The sequence below is a fragment of the Lactuca virosa genome, chromosome 9 (genome assembly GCF_052849685.1).
Source record: "Lactuca virosa cultivar CGN04683 chromosome 9, Lactuca_virosa_CGN04683_v6, whole genome shotgun sequence".
NCBI classification, from domain to species: Eukaryota; Viridiplantae; Streptophyta; class Magnoliopsida; order Asterales; family Asteraceae; genus Lactuca; species Lactuca virosa.
This window is the reverse complement of record NC_136434.1, coordinates 303,009,302-303,025,409: the sequence shown is the minus strand read 5'-3', so window position 1 is coordinate 303,025,409 and position 16,108 is coordinate 303,009,302. Positions and strand designations below refer to the sequence as shown.

The 16,108-nt window shown below is 37.3% G+C and overlaps 1 non-coding gene across 1 annotated transcript; it reads right to left on the bottom strand.

Annotated features, from left to right (window-relative positions):
• Positions 1-4,303: 4,303 nt before the first annotated feature.
• Positions 4,304-4,410, bottom strand: LOC145141485 (small nucleolar RNA R71). The gene has a single exon (XR_013722692.1). It is a non-coding gene; the product is annotated as a small nucleolar RNA R71 (small nucleolar RNA).
• Positions 4,411-16,108: the final 11,698 nt, after the last annotated feature.

Here is a 16,108-nt window from a genome sequence, read left to right as displayed (position 1 = left end):
ATGAGTTGTGGCTTGAGATTAGAACTTGTTCATTTTTCATTAAAAAAATCTTGAAGCAATTTAATCATACACGAACACGTCTCCCGAAGCTACTCGTGCAAAACATAAAATGATGAGGTTATCAACACCAAAGCATAACAACATGTATAGGTTAGCCCTTGGAACACACGACCAGTCTTATGAGTAGTAAGTGTTCAATCACATCAAAACTCCAAATTCAAAATAACCATAAATGAATATAAAATTTTCAGTGACTCGAATCTTCTAGCACTCTAAAAAGTCATTTCTACCTATTCCCTTCTAAATATTCTGCTTGGGGACATTGTTTCCAACTATACTTACGGGTCTTTGCGTGTTTACATCAGTCCCCCAAAAATTGTCTTAGAAGTCTCTCACGGTAATAGACCGTGAGATGTCCCAACAATAGAAAGAGCCAAGGACAAAAATATACAGAATTAGGCCGAGCAAATAACTTAAACGTGTAGATATGATATTCTCCCCTCACAACCGCAGTCCTCTGTTTATGTCGCGTTAAAAAAAGGAAAAACAAAAAAAATAAATGGGTCAAAAAAAAGGAAAAAAAGAGTAAAAACAATTAAAAAAAGAGTCAGTAAGTGGACAATTCTACAAGTTTTGAGTCAAGATTCAATAAGTGGACAATTCCACAACACTTGAGTTGCATAAATGAACACAACTAGGAAATAAGCTTGGCTGTCAAAATATCTCCTTGGAGTTGAACTTGAACTTATGACATCGGGACTGACTGTGAACTACTTTGACTGGTGTAAGAGGTTTGAAACATGTAACCAATCTTGGTAAATATTAGGGAATTTTTAGAAAATATTTTTTAGAAAAAGATTGTTGTTAGTCAACAAATAGCTGGAGTCGGTCCATTCTCATGCTTTGTAAAATGAAAATGATTGAGCATATTTTTCATCACATGTTTTCACGAGAGTAAGACCATAATTTGTTCCATGTGTTAACCTAGTACCTGCAAAAGTGAAAAAGTGTTGTAACTTTTGATTTTGTTGAGTTGTGTTAGGGAGTGACTAAAAATCTTGTTTTAAATGTTATATATCTTTGTGGGGTTAATGCCAAGTTATCTTAAGGCATGACAGATACACCTTCGACTGTATGACACGATGAGGTTAATTGGATTGAATTTCTTCGTTTTGTTTTGTTTATTGCATTAATGTTTGAAAAAATATCTTTGAAGCTTTGTTAATCTTTCTATACATATGTTATTTTCATTAGTTTTTCTTTAGTCACCTTTCGTCTTCTCTAGAGTGATTCTTCATTTTGTTCTTTCTTGAGGACAAGAAAGGTCTAAGCTTGGGAAGGTTTGATAGCTGCATTTTATGCACCTATTTTGCTTGTTTTATTCCGTCCTTTCATAGCATTCTACTTCATAATTCTGGCTTTTTGTTAATTATTTGGGCAATTGCATATTTCAACAAGAATGCCTGGTACTTCACTATTTTTTATTTATTTTGCTGGAATTATGGAGCTTGGAGCTTGGAGCATGGAGCATGGAGCTTTGGAGCATGAATAGAAGATGGACCGGTCACGGCATGGAAGAAAACATGAAGACATAACCCGAGTCCTTGTTGCGTTATGATCATAGCAAACGATAACATTTGAAACACGGTTCGTGTCACACCGACACGAGTCGTGTTTGTCCTTTCTCATCTTATATTTAAGCAACATGACTCGTGGTGAATCTAGACTGGAGAAGGAGTCAACACTAAAGACTTTGGCAAAAAGAATGTGCCATGCTAAAAACACATGGTCAAGACACATGGCCATGCCAAAAACACATGGGCAGAAGGCATGGCGATGCTAAAAAGGCATGCTCTTATGGCAAGTACGTGAGCAATTAATAAAACAAGGGAGGTCGCCAGACTTTTCAGAGAGACGGTTTTTGGAGCAACTTCTGGCGATTTTGAGAGATTTTGGGAATTCTTGAAGGCTATTAATCATTGCAAACACTTTGGATTTCCTTTTGTAAGCATTAAACATTTCTAATTCAATCTTTCTTATTGATTGATTTGTTCTTAGCCATGCGTAGCTAAGAAACCCTAATTTATAGTTCTTGTTCAAAACATGTTATTGATTGACTTGAAGCATATGATTTGATGTTTGATTTGTGTTTCTATTATAGTGATTATGTTATTGTTTAAACTAGAATCCTTGAATTTGATTTTTGTTTGATTGGCCACTTTCATGAATTGAATTTGTGTGTAGTTAATTAACTTTTAGGGCACCTAATTGTACTATTAAGTTAACATTTTGTAACAAATAATAAGTTTTCTTATTGTAAAACATATATCACATGTTTTCACACTTCCGAGCGTATGAGAAAAAATGAACATTGTTGGGAAGCTTGTACAAAACTTAATGCGGTTTTTCAATACAATCTAAGAGCGTGTTTAGGTTGAATTAGTAAAGCTAGGTCTAGTCAAAGAGCATGTTTTGGTTAGACAATTTGACAAGCGAGAGGTATTAGAGCGTGTTAATATCTTTCAGTGCCAACTTAGAATAGCAATCATGAATTACATCAAGTCATAATCAATTTGAACAACAACATTGAAAACTAGAACTAGAACCATTCAATCTAACTGTTTACATGTTTGTTTCATTTTCTGCATGTTTTTAAAGTAGACTGTTATTTTATTATTTTACTTTTGCAAACAAAACCCCCTTTTGTGATCAAAGTACCTTGCGCAAAGAGGTATAGACTTTTATGTTGTGTCTCTGTGGTTTGACTCTGCTTGCCGTGTACTACTTTTTAGTGCATTAAAGCAGTGTATTTGAAGTCCTATATACCCCTATTATTTGTTGGGTTTGACATGCCTAACACTCGTGCAACTGAAAGTCACATTTGGAGAACTTTGCATAAAGTCTCTCCATCCTAAAAGTCTCTAGAACCTCTCGCAAGTGCTCCTCATGTTTATGCTTTATTTAAAATCAGAGTATCCTTTTGAAGGATAATATTGTGGAATTTGTTCCCAAATATGATAAAGATATTATCAAAGCATTTCCGAAGAAATGTATTTTAATTTTATTAAAAAAAATTGGGAGCCCATCGTCAATATAGTACATAAGCATAAACGGAAATAACCTAGACCTTACAAACATCTATTATTCTAAGTCGTTAATTTTTAGTAGATAATTTTAGTTAGCTTAAACTGTTCCCCGTGATCGATACCCGACTGTTTGTGCTATACTATTTGTGAAAAGGTACACTGCCTTGGTCGAATAGCTAGTTGGATAGTAAGTAAAATTAGGTGTCGCATTATCGACATCAAGTTTTTGGCGTCGTTGTCGGGGAACGGCTATTAGTTTAAAATTTATTTGCTTTAGATTAATAGATCCTTTTGTGGGGTAAAACCTGTACAAGGTTACATTCTAGCATTAGTTTTTTACTGAAGTCACGACGTGGGCCTTAAGCTCACGACGTGAAGTCAGTAATTTCACGTTTTTTTAATTTTTGTTTCTGTTTAGATTTTTTGCGACAACACGAGGTGGTCCTCTTTACCACGTCGTGGTGAATAGTCAGTAGGAATTTTAAATAGTTTTTGTTCGTTTTTACGTTTTTATTTTTGTTTTTTTCAGCAGTTCATGACCCGTGGATCCAACACACCTTTGATACCACCGCTTGAACATCCAGAGTCAACCCTTCACAAAAAGACGGATAAAAACGTAGGAGAAACCTACCCAGCGAAGAAGTCACCTTTCAAAGACCTTAAATCAGTTTTCGGAAAGAAGAAGGGGAAGAACGTGGGTGAATCAAGTAATTCCTCGAAGAATGAAAGCAAATTAGAAAGCTCTGAGAAAAATCTGAATCTTCACAAATTTGATTCTGAAACAGAAAACCGATAAAGAAGGAAGCGAAACCGAAGACGAGCCGAAAAACTAGATGGCAAACATTGCGAATATGTCTATGGAGGCATATAAAAAGAGAATCCGAGAGGACACCGGTCCCGGTCTAGTGCAACCTGCAATTCCAGCTGCAACAACATTCGAGCTGAAGGGACACATTCTGTCCGCGCTTAAGGAAGTTCCATTTTCAGGGAAAAATCATGAGGATGCTTACAAAAACCTTGATGAAGTAAATGCCATTATTGATTACTTCAACATCCCAAATGTTCCACGCACTACAGTTCTACTTAGAATGCTACCTATCACATTCAAGGGAGCTACAAAGGATTGGTTGAAGGCACTTCTACCCGGTGCAATTACTACTTGGGCGCAGATGCGTTAGAAATTTCTAGAACACTTTTGCCCACTTTCAAAAGTTGCTAAACTCAAGAAAGCCATAGCAAATTTCGAGAAACAACCAGGTGAGTCACTTTACGAAGCATGGAAACGCTACAAAGGATCGATAACGAACTGTTCCCAAAATGATTTGAATGAGAAACAAGAAGTATCAATCTTGTAAGATGGGGTTAACGTCATGACAAGGAAACTCCTTGATTCTCAAGGACCGCTAACCAAGAAAAATCCAGCAGAAATCAAGGAATTGATTGAGAAAATTTTCCAAGCATTCGTGTGAATATCACAATCCTAGACATGATGGAGCAAAGGGAATTGGGGGTGACACTTTTGAAGATATGCTTGTTGTTTTAGCTATGCTAAATACTATGGACCGAAGGATGACAAAGATGGACCAATCCATCCATATGATTCGAGTTGGTTGTGAAAAATGCAATGGTCCTCATTTAACCAAATATTGCCGCTTGAATGAGAACGGGAATAAGAAGGTTCAAGTTTGTTACTCAACCGGAGACAAATATTGTGACAACCCGTTATTTTTCAATCTTGTAAAAGTCAAACAAAGTCAACAAAAGTCAAACATATCTAATAAAAGTCAAATTTATTGTTTTGATAATTTAATAAAGTTAACTTAATAATGTTGGTATGCATAACCCCCTTTTAGTAAAAGTGTTACAAACATTAGAAGAGAAATGCACAAAAATCTGATGAATCTCGCCTAGACCGAAAACCCTCGGACTGCGTGTCTCCTCGGACCGAAAACTCACTTCGGATCGCAAACCCGAATGGAGCGTAAATCGTTTATCCTTGCAAACCTTAACCTCTTCTGACCGCAAACGAAGCTTCTCGGGTAGAGTTCCTGACCGAGAACCCCTTCCTCGGTTTGTGTTCCTGGCCGAAAACACATAATATCTAGATATTTATCTAGATATTTATGTTAAAACCGCCACAAAATACCCCTATATATATACATGGACCGAAAACCTTCCTCATTCTTACAAGATTCAGCCGAAAACTTCACCTTTTCTCTCAAGAACATCAACCAAAATCTCCTCTCTCCTCTCAAGAACATGCGAAACCTCTCAATCTTCTTGATCATCATGAGAAAATCCCTTGTTTCTTCTTAGAATCTTGCAAGTATCAACTATTGTGTTTGATATCACCCAAAAACACCTTCCAATCTTCTTATATTGGGCCGAAAACACCAAACTACACTAGTTTTCACGAAGAACACCAAAAACACCCTCACACTCTTCTAAAGATTATTGTAAGCTTTCTTACAATAATTAAGCGTTGTTTAACACTTTAAACATTACTAGATTATCTAATTTATATTTAATATGATGTTAATATTAATTAGGATTCGGTTTTTGTCACGAGTTCTAACTTGTGGATTTAGCTCTACTACACCGTATCTTCAACCGGAAACTCACAAAAGGTGAGTTCATACCCCTGCATTTTTACAGCTTTTCACGGTTTTAGGGGGGAATACAAGTCTAACTGTAAGTCCCAAAATTGCTTGATGTATCAATCAGATCCAATTGATTGTGCGGAATCCTAATCAATTGGATGATACAAGATCAAAATAAGAAGGAGAAGAAGAATAAGATGAATCTAATGTATTGATGATTAGAATTATGTTCCTTACAGGAGATTCACACACACACTTGCACCTTCTCTCTACTTGCTCTCTCTAGTCGAGTACACTCTCACACATGAACTCCTCACCCTTACATCTATTTATAGTGGACATGCGCCGCAAATGGGTTCACGGCCGTGAACCAGTTCACGGTCGTGAACCCCTTACAATCGTAAACACAACCGCAAACACATATTACATGACTGAAAACTATTAAAGCCTAGAAAAGTAAAGTATAAACCATATTTTTGACCCAACAATCTCCCCCTTGGTTTATAGCTTTCTTTTCTAATTGACCCAACAAACTCCCCCTAAAAAGTAGCTGGCTTTTCTTGTCGATCTTCAGTTGGAGCTTGGCTTCAGCATTAATCTTCTTCACAGCTTCAAGATGAACTTGATGACTCTTCAATAAATGACTTCATCTTGAGCAGTTGGGCATTTCATCAAAATTTGACTCTGAATGCACGTTGGATGTGGAGGCACCTTGTAAAGATTCTTGAAAAATGGCGCTTTCAGCTTGAAAATCTTCAGAGAGAACAACAGAGAGAGCTAATCTTCTAGATCACTTCAGCAGGTTCATAGATAGCAGCAAATTGATTGAGGAGGCTTCAATGCAATCTGTCACATAATCTTCAAGTACAGCTTCACTTTGTTTCTGGGGTTGGAAGATTGTATGTTGAAAGAATAATGTTCATTTTTTGTTCCTTCGAATGAGAATTCTTCGATGATCACAGACGAAGCCTTGGCTCAGAAAATCTCGATACAGTCTCCATGAGTCTCATCTACATCTGAATTCACTTTTCAAGATAAAACAAAACTAAAAGAAAACTTAGCACACAATATTTTTGAATTTTTCATATTTTCTGAAAAATAAAATAGAAACAAAAATATTTTTGGATTTTTGATTTTTCTGAACAAAAAAATAAAATAGAAATAACACTATTTTTGGATTTTTAATATTATGATTTTTGTTTGATTTTTGGAATTTTTAAATTCTCCCACTAAATTTGTGCATAAAGTAAAACTATGAACAAATTTAACAAAAACAAAAAATATTTGGGATCAAAGTTTTTAGACAACCTCAATCTGTTTATCGGTACCTCCCCCTTCACGAATAGATTTGGTCAATCACCGGTATTGTGGTCCACTTAAGCACGAAAGATTATGACAAACTTTGGACACATTATAAGTGACAAGACATTTGACCCTATGTTCCTAGATAATATTCCTAAACGACCATTCAGCTGACGACGGCCAAGGATATTTTTGTCCACCTAAATTGAGCAGCGAGATCTACGGACAACCTATTAATTGTTCAGTTTTAGATGTACTAGAACATGTCTCCCGCTTCCTGATATACCCCAATAATCAGGGACATCCAAAATACTCCTTACTTTAGATGAGCAGATAATTATTATGGGAGAAGACAGATTTAGAATGCATATGTTGTACACCCAAGTCGGATCTCTTCCAATCTCGCAGAGGATGAAACATATGACTAACCAGATTTAGAGGGATTGAGAAGTTGAATGATGCATATGTTGTGTACCAGGTCGAATGTATTTCAATCACGCAGAGGAGACAACATATGGCTAACAGACAGGAAGAATTGCATAGATAGAAGATGAAGAGAGATAGAATTGCATATGTTGCAGTCCAGGTCGGATGTATTTCAATCACGCAGAGGAGGCAACATATGACTAACAGAAAGAAAGCAAGAAAATAACCTTCTACAAACCTAATTTATCGGAATTCCCCAGTCGCCCCGTCAATACCGGAATTAAGGACAGAGTCCGCACATCGAGGAAAAGTTAAACCACGGTTCTAGATATAGATTATTTAGTGTAATCCGTAGATTCCCATGTATATCTCCCTGCTCAACCTACCCGAGCGTCGTATTATCAAGCTAAACGGATCTATCTAGGTCAATATTTTTCTTCTTCATTTGATCTTGCATCATCCAATTGATTAGGATTCCGCATCATTAATTGGATCTTATTGATACGTCAAGCAAATTTGGGACTTATAGTTGGTATCAGAGCTTGGTCTTTATCAATCATTTTGGCCAGATCTGGAGCGTATTTGATCTGTTTCGTGAAGGATTTTTGCATTTTTGGATAGATCTTGGCAAAATAGTGGGGGTTTATTCTTTGAGTTTTTCATAAAAACGAGTTTTTTATCGAGTTTTGTAGCAAAAAAGGGTGAAAAACGCCGATTTTTCGCGATACGAAGAAGGGTTCTCGGCCACAGAAGCAGTGTTCACGGCCAGGGATCGAACCCGGGTCTCCTGCCTCATCAACCAGGCGCCTTACCATTTGATCTACCAAGGAACTTATTACAAGCCTTCACAATTTAACTCAATATTAATCCTTCGCTCCCAATTTCGCAATATTGACACTTTTTGGCCAAAATTCAATTTTTTTAAATCTTAAAATTTCACTATCAACCCAAAGTTTTTAACTTTTAATTTTTGAATTTCTAAATTGACCTTTGACCTCAAAAATTGACTTTGACTTTAAAGTGTGACCTTTGACTTTAAACTTTGACTTTCTCGTTTAACTTTCAAATTTTGAAATTTGGCTTTTCGGTTTGACTTTTAAGTTTGACTTTTCAAGTTTGACTTTTAAGTTCGACTTTTTAAATTTGACTTTTGAGTTTTTAGTCAAAGGGAATTTTTTTTAAACAATGAGTTCCTTAAACATCCCGGTCAATGAAGTTTCATGCTCTCAATCTTGTGAAACTACTATTAAATTTCTTCGCGAACAAATTGATTTGTTAAAAAGGGAAAATGAGGACCTTAAATACGAAGGATATACACTAAGGAAAGGTCAAAACCCCCTAAAAGCTCAATTAGAGGCCAAAACAAATGACTTTAGAACCCTTCAAGAGGAATACAATAACAAATGTGAAAATTATACATATGTTAAGAGACAACTTGCCAAATTAACTACCAAACTTGATGCATTAAAAACTAAATATAAAGATGTTGAATTTAACTTTAAAAAGTTTGATGTTTTAAGTGAGGTAGTTGCTTCCATGATTGAAAAAAAACTAAAATTCAAAGATAATGAAAACAAGGGTCTAGGGCACCACAGTGTTCCACCTCCCTTTAATGACAACTATAACCCACCCCTTGAGACCAGTGAGGAAGAGACACCTACTCAGTTTGGCCCACTCCCTGAACCAGCTCCAGCTTCAGTTAAGACTGAACAATCAGGGACAACTGAGGGTATTGAGGTGAAGAATATTGATGCTTCTACTTCGTGTGCAGGTAAAGTAGCAAAATATGAGAACAAGGAGGACACAATTGAACAAACCAATGTCTCCTTGAACTCTGAATCTATTGCTTCTAACTCAGTTACTCCTAACAAACCTGTTGATAAGAAATACAAGCCACCAAAACAAGCGAAACCGACGGCTTGTTGTATGTGTGCATGTGGGAACAACCAGAAGCGAGACAAGGGCACGCCACCAGGGGCAGGAAGAATCAACTTCCCAGTGAAGAAAAAGACATGTTGTCACTGTGGAACACCTGGACACATTGCCCGAAACTGCCCAAATCGCGCATACGTTCCCTACTATGCACAAGGTTGGCAGAACGCGCCAAGAGGGAGATTCTCCAAAGGAAATCATTCGAGATCACAATCAGGAAATGGCAACTGGAATGCCAAGAAGAGCAAGAATTCAACTCCCAATGCCAAGAATCAAACTCCCAAGAACAAGAAGGGAATGCCGGCCAAGAAGCCGAATCCAAAAGATGCTCCGGTGAAGCCAAGACCGGTTTGGTCAAAGTCATCTCGGCAGCCGACTTCAAGTTCAAAAACAAGTACCGAGGCACCCATCCGCTCGAAAAAGAAATGGGTTAAGCCCAACTACAGATGGGTACCAAAGGTTCAATCTCGCAAATCGTCTAATGATTCTAACATTTCTTTGCTTTCTGTATGTGATAAGCAGGATATGTCATGGGAGAGAGTACCGTGCGCTAATGACAAAGGTCAACCCAGTTTCAAAATTGATTGGGTTCCAAATACCAACTGTTCCCACTCTGTGTCGGAACAACTATGGAGGCATATCATCAAACTTCAGTTAGTTGATAGTGGTTGTTCCAGGCACATGATAGGAGGCATCTCTCAACTGTACAACACTCAGAACTTTGTTTGAGAGTATGTGTCCTTTGCGGGAAAGGAAGAAATGAGAGGATCACATGGGATTTTGTGCTTAAAGATATGAAGAATTTTCGGATCTGTTTTGAGATTATGCGTGTTGTTCTCAGACCTTCTGGATGCAAATTCAATCGGTGACTTACGGTTTGAGTTTTCTTCTCGATACTCCTGAGTTTATCTTAAACTGATTCGTGTTGAAGACAATTTTTTATTTTCTTATATGTTTGTTGGGAAGTGATATCAAGAAAGTGATAACGGGCAGTCTAAACCAGTGTAAGGTACTGAATCTGAATTGTCTAGGCTCTGTGTTCAATGCGCTGGTAGGCACGAAAGATTTAAAATGGACTTGACTAGGAATAGATGAACTTAAGGAATCAAATGACTTGAAAAATCTTGACCTAGATAGATCCGTTTAGCTTGATAATACGACGCTCGAGTAGGTTGAGCAGGGAGATATACATGGGAATCTACGGATTACACTCAATAATCTGTATCTAGAACCGTGGTTTAACTTTTCCTTGGTGTGCGGACTCTGTCTTCTTGGAGAATTGCTTTGCTCTGAACATTGCCATAGAGATCTGACAAGTGATATTCATCTCCTCAACATCCTCTGGATGTATTTGATCCAAGTCAGCAAAGGATAGTTGAGGAGGTAGCTCGCCAACTACGAAAGCATTGTAACAGTTGATAAGGCCAGTAGCTAAAGCCATGTTTTCATCACTTTCTTTGGGAGCAGGAGCTGGAGCAGATGCTTTTGAGGAAGATGCAGCTTGTGGATAAGACATTGACGATTGGACGCTTTGCATTGCTGAAGTGGCATAAGATGGTGGTTGAGGAGCATCAAAAGGTTGAACTTGTGGGGTAGTAAACATTTGACTTTGTGGTTGTGGAATAGTGAAAGCTTGACTTTGAGGAGTGGTAAAGGATGAAAAAGCATTGTTTGTAGAAATCCCGAGATTTGCAGTTGAGTACGAGTTCACATGATTAATTTCCCTCTGTTTGTCATCAAGATCACATGCTTTGATGATGGCCATGGTTTCAGCCAGACTAAGTCGGTTAAGATCTTTTGTTTTCTTGATGACAACAACATTCATATCCCATGCCTTTGGGAGGGAATTCAACAGCTTCTTGTTGATTTCAGATCTTGGTACAGAGATCCCATCCGAACTCATTTTATTGGTCAATGTGATGAATCGTTGAAGTTGAGTTTCCAAGGTTTCTCTAAGAATGTAGTTGAACATATTGAACTTTTGTCTCAGCGTATCCTGGCGACTCTGCTTCATGTCTTCATTACCTTCATAAACCTCGATCAGTGCCTCCCATAGAGCTTTTGCAGAAGTATATTCTCAGAAACCCTGAGCAATCTGTGGGGATAAAGCCATTGTGAGTGTAGCTAGTGTTTTCTCTTGTTCTTTAATTTTTCAAAGTCTTGATCAGTGTAGTTCTCAAATGCCTTATCGATGACTGTTCCATTTTCTAGTGTAGCAGTGATTCGAATTGGTCCTCTCAAGATGTTACACCAGATTTTGAATTCCTTCATTTTGATGTACTTTTCCATTCGATATGTCCATTCTGGGAAACCTTCAGCGGACAGTAAGCGAGGAATTCAAGTAGTGGTTCCCATGATCGAGTCTAATTCTTGATGAACTGTTGAGCTTTGTGAATCCATTTTTGTTTTTGTTTTTTTTAATTGATTAAACAAACTAACTAACAAGGAAAGTACAATAGCAAACGGAAATAGTTCATTGACCAAATGAGTTCACGATCGTATAGTGTTCACGGTCGTACACTTGTTCACGGTCGTACACTTGATCACGGTCGTACACACAAGTTGATTCACAATCCAAGAGTTGAATACGGTCAAACAATTTTTCACGGCCGTACACAAGGCAGTTCACGACCGTATACTTAAAGATGAATGTTTCTTGGTCAAAGGATGAAGGTTTCATGGTCAAAGGATGAATCACGGTCAAATATTCAGTTCTCGGTCAATAACTTTGAATGGTTCACGGCCGTATACTAGATCACGTCCGTAAAAGCTTCAACAAATTGCTACCGTAAACACTAAGAACAATAGTTTTTAAGCAGAATTCTATTCCTTTAGCCTTGAAATCTCGAACAAATGCAGATATCCAGCAACCAAACACGAATCAACCACGAAAATGAAGAGAAAACTTGAGCCGTAAACACCAAAAACGAGTTTGACACTAGATTTGCTCTGATACCAAATGTAAAGTCCCAAATTTGCTTGTGTATCAATCAGATCCAATTGATGGTGCGGAATCCCAATCAACTGGATGATGCTAGATCAAAATAGAGAAGAAGGAGAAGAAGAAGAAGAAGATGAATCTATAATGTATTCAATAAGATTGATGCTCCAACACATAAGATTCTTCCACACACACTCTTCTTATCTCTAACTTTCTCTCTCTACAATATGCTCTCCACTCTATCTCTCCTCTAGGCCGTGTACTCTCACACATGCACTCCTCACCCTTACATCTATTTATAGTGGACATGGGCCGAAAATGGGTTCACAAATTTATCCTTTTGATTTTTCAATTTTGAACTACAATCAGATGCACCGTCAGAAGAGGAAGATGATTAGACAAGTGTAGATTTGGGCACCCACTGATAATTTGGTTTTGAATAATTCATAGGTGATTTAGAAATATTTTTCTTTTGCTTTGAGCGTTTAGATTTTCGGATAAGATTAGTCGAAGATCCAGCCGCACCCTTTGACGAAATCGACCTTGGCTCAGCCGCATTCGATTTCAGCAAAGCACATGTGGCTGGTTTAGTGAAAACCTGTTTGTTCGTTTTAAAATCAGCCCTTTTCTTATCATTATGAACTTTCCGATCATCATCACGAAGACGTGATTTCGAGGACTTTCTCGTTAGAGACCTTCCTCGAGACTCGTTTTCTCTTTTAGGTGTTAAAAAATGTACAAATGCCCTATTAGGACAGTTGCGAGCAATGTGGCCGGCAGTACCAAAGTTGAAACATATTTGCTTTTTATCATTAGAACTGGTACCGCCTTTATCAGATTTTGTGCTCTTTTTGACTCTTCTAACTTTCCCACACGTGCAAGTGCAAGAGTCAGATTGTGTGATAGGTGTAGAAGGTGTGGATGTGCTAGTGTCAGATTCAGCAGATTTCACAAAGACAACACCACATTTATCAAAAACATTAGAGTTTGACACCAAATCATCACAAATCAAATCAGTTTTAACAGACACAGACTCATCACTGTTCAAAATAGGAACACCAAATTTTGACACAAAATTATGATCAGACTCAATCTTTCCATTCTCCTACTTTCCCTTGCTTATTGACAAATCTGCATGGGAAGTAGAAACGTTAGTATCAAAATCCATAGCACTACATTCTGTTGCCTGTTCAGCAGATGGTTTATCATAAACCATAGATGGGTCTCGGTCAATCTCCTCCTGAGTCAAAGGTTTAGCAGTATAATTGTGATTGAATAGGGGAGGGACACTCTCATAACCTATTCCTACTTGATTTTGGTCCTTCCACTTGATTTGCTTTTCAATTATTGTTGCCACTTTTTCACTTGACACATCGTATTTCTTGAAATTAAAATCAGCATTTTCAAAACGGATTTTCAGTGTGTCAAGTTCTTCAGTTACAACAACAAGTTGTTTCTTAATGAAATTATAATTCTCACACTTGTTGTTGTAATCTTCCTGCAACTGCCTAAAATCCCTAGTCTTGGCCTCTAATTTTTCTTTTAATGGTCTCTGGCCTTTCCTAAGGTTATATCCCTCATACTTAACATCCTCGTTCTCTCCTATGCACAAATTTAGGGAGAAAAATATAAACAAAAAAAATTAGAAAATTCAAAAATAAAAAAAATTAGAAAATCCAAAATTAGTTGGTCTGTAGGTGATGTGTTGGGAAGTGATATAAATATGTGATAACAGGCAATTTAAATCTATGTAAGGTACCAAAGTTAAATTGTCTAGGCTCTGTGTTCGATGCGCTGGTAGGCACGAAAGATTTAAATGGACTTGACAAGGTACAAATGAACTTAAGGAATCTAGAGACTTGACAAATCTTGACCTAGATAGATCCGTTTAACCTGACAATACGATGCACGGGTAGGTTGAGCAGGGAGATATACATGGGAATCTGCGGATTACGCTAAATAATCTGTATCTAGAACCGTGGTTTAACTTTTCCTCGATGTGCGGACTCTGTCCTTAATTCCGGTATTGACGGGGCGACTGGGGAATTCCAATAAATTAGGTCTGTAGAAGGTTATTTTCTTGCTTTCTTTCTGTTCGTCATATGTTGCCTCCTCAGCATGATTGAAATACATCCGACCTGGACTGCAACATATGCAATTCTATCTCTCCATCTTCTATTTATGCAATTCTTCCTGTCTGTTAGCCATATGTTGTCTCCTCTGCGTGATTGAAATACATCCGACCTGGTACACAACATATGCACCATTCTACTTCTCAATCCTTCTAAATCTGGTTAGTCATATGTTTCACCCTCTGCGTGATTGGAAGAGATCCGACCTGGGTGTACAACATATGCATTCTAAATCTGTCTTCTCCCATAATAACTGTCTGCTCATCTAAAGTAAGGAGTATTTTGGAAGTCCCTGATTATTGGGGTATATCAGGAAGAGGGAAACATGTTCTAGTACATCTAAAACTGAACAATTAATAGGTTGTCTGTAGATCTCGCTGCTCAATTTAGGTGGACAACTATATTCTTGGTCGTCGTCAGCTGAATGGTCGTTTAGGAATATTATCTAGGAACATAGGGTCAAATGTTTTGTCACTTATAGCGTGTCCAAAATTTGTCACAATCTTTCGTGCTTAAGTGGACCACTATACCAACGATTGACTAGATCTATTCATGAAGGGGGAGGTACCGATAAGCAGATTGAGGCTGTCTAAAAACTTTGATCCCAAATATTTTTTGTTTTTGTTAAATTTGTTCCAAAAATCAAACAAAAATCAGAAAATCAAAATTCCAAAAATAGTGTTATTTCTGTTTTATTTCTTGTTCAGAAAAATCTAAAATCAAAAATCCAAAAATATTTTTGGTTCTATTTTATTTTTCAGAAAATATAAAAAATCCAAAAATATTATGTGCTAACTTTGTTTTTAGTTTTGTTTTTATATCAAATTTTGTTTTGTTTTGAAAAGTGAATTCAGATGTAGATGAAACTCATGGAGACTGTATCGAGATTTTCTGAGCCAAGGCTTCGTCCGTGATCATTGAAGAATTCTCATTCGAAGGAACAAGAGATGAAGATTATTCTTTCAACATTCAATGTTTCAACCCCAGAAGCAAGGTGAAGATGTTCTTGAAGATTATGTGACAGATTTCATTGAAGCCTCCTCAATCAATTTGCTGCTATCTTGTACCTGCTGAAGAGATCCAGAAGATTAGGTATCTCTGTCATTCTCTCTGAAGATTCTCAAGCTGAAAGCGCTAATTTTCAAGAATCTCTACAAGAAGCTTCCTCACCCAATGTGCGTTCAGAGTCAAATCTTGAAGAAAAGCCCAACTGCTCAAGATGAAGTCATTTATTGAAGATTCATCAAATTCATCTTGAAGCTGTAAAGAAACTGAAGATAAAATAGCCAAACTCCAAATGAAGATTGACAAGAAAAGGAAGCTACATTTTTAGGGGGAGTTTGTTGGGTCAATTATAAAAGAAAGCTATAAACCAAGGGGGAGATTGTTGGGTCAAAAATATGGTTTATACTTTACTTTTCTAGGCTTTAATAGTTTCCGGTCATGTAATATGTGTTTGCGGTTGTGTTTACGATTGTAAGGTGTTCACGGCCGTGAACCCATTTGCGGGCCATGTCCACTATAAATAGATATAAGGGTGAGGAGTGCATGTGTGAGAGTACACGGCTAGAGAGGAGCATTCATTCATATCATGTGCTAGAGAGAGAAAGTCAGAGAGAGAAACTAGAGAGAACTTGTATATGTGTGTGTGAATCTTGTGTTGGAACATCATTCTAATCATATAAACAT